Genomic DNA, 2,670 nt, shown 5'->3' with positions numbered 1-2,670 from the left:
AGCATATACTGAGTATTATTCCTAAATACTTATCAGACACAATAGCCACCTCTTCATCATCACCCATACTTGTTCAACCCGTTGTAATACAGCTGCTGAAACTAGTCCCTTGCAAGTCATCAGGGTCTTCTAGTTGCCAAATCCCGTGGCTTCCCCAGTTCATCTTCTCCAATGTCATTCTTCATAGCAGTATCAAATGAAAGTATCTTAAGTATTTGGGAAGATGGAACCAAAGGGCATTGAGACTGATTGTCTGTTTTGAGACTGATTATTTGTAAAGAGTAAGGAAGAGGAAAGAATTAAACTTGGCACCCAAATTCCAGTCTTAGAAACTGAATGGATTAACAAAAATAGGGAATCAAGTTGAGCCAAGGCAAGATGGATAAATGATGACTACAACTGGAAAAACAGAGTCATGTGTGTATGCATTATCTTCTTAGGTGAGCAAAAAATTCTTGAGGGTAGCAGAGGCATGAGAATTTATCTTCTCTTTCTTTTTCTTTTGCAATTCCTCCTTCATCTGAATACCCAAATCTCTTTCAATATGCCCTCCCTCTGCAATCTTTCTGGAAAGGATCTTTGGTCTCAGGTTTATTCCCATCAAGAATGCCTGGACTACTGTTCTTCCGAAGACAGTGTCTTCTACTGTAATAAGGATCTCAGCCAATAGTCTTTTCCGCTGTGCGAGCTACCATGACCAGCAAAGTCTCCCGCGACACCCAGTAGAGGGGGTGAGGGAGGTCCTGCACGGGAACCAGGACCTGGGAGGTCCTGCACGGGAACTTCAAGCACCGAAGTTTCTGGAGACAGCTGCAGATCCGCCTGAAGAACTATGACCCTCAGAAGGACAAACGCTTCTCGGGCACCGTCAGGGTTAAGTCCACTCCCCTCCCCAAGTTCTCCGTGTGTGTGTTTTGGGGGACAAGCAGCACTGTGATGAGGCCAAGGCAGTGGATATTCCCCACATGGACAGTGAGGCGCTGAAGAAACTCAACAAGAATAAAAAACTAGTCAAGAAGTTGGCCAAGAAATATGATGCCTTTTGGATTCAGAATCTCTGATCAAGCAGATCCCATGAATCCTGGGTCAGGCCTGAATAAAGCTGGCAAGTTCCCTTCCTTCCTGATCCACAATGAGAACATGGTGGCCAAAGTGGACGAAGTGAAGTCCACCATCAAATTCCAAATGAAGAATGTGCTATGTCTGGCATTGGCTGTTGGCCACCTGAAGATGACAGAGGATGAGCTCATGTACAATACACACTTAGCTGTCAATTTCCTAGTGTCCTTGCTCAAGAAGAATTGGCAGTGTCCAGCCTTTATACATCAAGAGCACCATGGGCAAGCCCCAGCGCCTTTACTAAGATTGTTTAATAAATCCTAGTGCTACCCTTAAAAAAAGGGGGGGATCTCAGCCAATTAAGAAATGTTCCTAATTCCTGCAATACCATTTCCAGAAGTCTTTAAAGGTGAATTAAAATTTACTAAAGGGTTGTTATAGCAAAGGACAATTGCAAAGTAGCAAAAGACAACTTCAAACCTAAGGTTAAATACTACTATTTTTTATTTTATAGAACAAAACAAAAGATCAAAATAACTTAAAACATTACAGGGGAAGGTCCTCATGAGCATAATCTCTACTATCTAGCTAGCCTGACTCTTCCATGCTAACATTAGCCCTTTCTCTCACACAGTGCTGCTTTTTTGCTTTTGTATTAATCTTCTAATTGCAAATGATCTATTTAAGAATCCTCCACCCTCTTTCTAAAGTACTAGGTAGGATCCATCCCATCTCTGTCCCAGCCACAATAGCATAATTGCTAGAACACGATGTTATAGAAATTTTCTTTTTTTAAAAAATATTTTACTTATTTATTCATAAGAGACAGAGAGAGAGAGAGAGAGAGAGAGAGAGAGAGGCAGAGGCATAGGCAGAGGGAGAAGCAGGTTCCGTGGGGAGCCTGATGCGGGACTCAATCCTTAGACCCTGGAATCACACCTTGAGCCAAAGGCAGATGCTCAACCACTGAGCCACTCAGGCATCCCAGTTACAGAAATTTTCTAAAGTCTCATTTATTCCCTTAGACTAATACCTGGAGGAGAGAAAGGGAGAATAAGGGAGATAGAGACTTTGGCAAGACAGTTCAAGGCTGGACTTTATTATTCCAATGGAATGAACATCTCAGTGTGAACTTTGTTACTCCAAGTATGGTCCCTTTTAATAGATCTTTATCAGTGTGACATCCAGATAAGCTTTCTCTTTCTTCCCAGTTTCTAAGCAAATAAATATTGATTCAAAGGCACACAAATTGTGTGCACACACATACATATACTCCTTTCCCCTAAGAAGAAACACTGATATTTAGAAAAATGTAGTCTAGAGCCTTATGAAGAAAGTGAAACATTTTCCTATATATAGTTTTCAAAGACCCTATCACCAGAGAGAATATTTTAAACAGGCAGAGATGAGTCAATCCTTTTGTTAACCCTTCATTTAAACCTTGCTCAGGGGCAGTAAGAGAGTTTATTAGCCTTAAATTCAAATAAGGCCTTCCTTTCCCCATCTGTGGGCAGGATGGAAGTGGTTTGGGGTGGGGGATAGTTGGCTCTTATGATTCATTCATTTATACTGAAGCTATAGTTTTGGGAAGATACATTTAGTATTTAACCA

At 41.3% G+C, this 2,670-nt stretch overlaps 1 pseudogene; it reads left to right on the top strand.

Annotated features, from left to right (window-relative positions):
• Nucleotides 1–693: 693 nt before the first annotated feature.
• On the top strand, nt 694–1,363 carry LOC129513792 (60S ribosomal protein L10a-like; annotated as a pseudogene).
• The last annotated feature ends 1,307 nt before the right edge of the window (nt 1,364–2,670 follow it).

This window comes from Nyctereutes procyonoides, unplaced genomic scaffold (genome assembly GCF_905146905.1).
Source record: "Nyctereutes procyonoides isolate TBG_1078 unplaced genomic scaffold, NYPRO_anot_genome, whole genome shotgun sequence".
Lineage (NCBI taxonomy): Eukaryota > Metazoa > Chordata > Mammalia > Carnivora > Canidae > Nyctereutes > Nyctereutes procyonoides.
The sequence above is the reverse complement of the archived record's forward strand: the minus strand, read 5'-3'. Positions and strand labels throughout refer to the sequence as shown.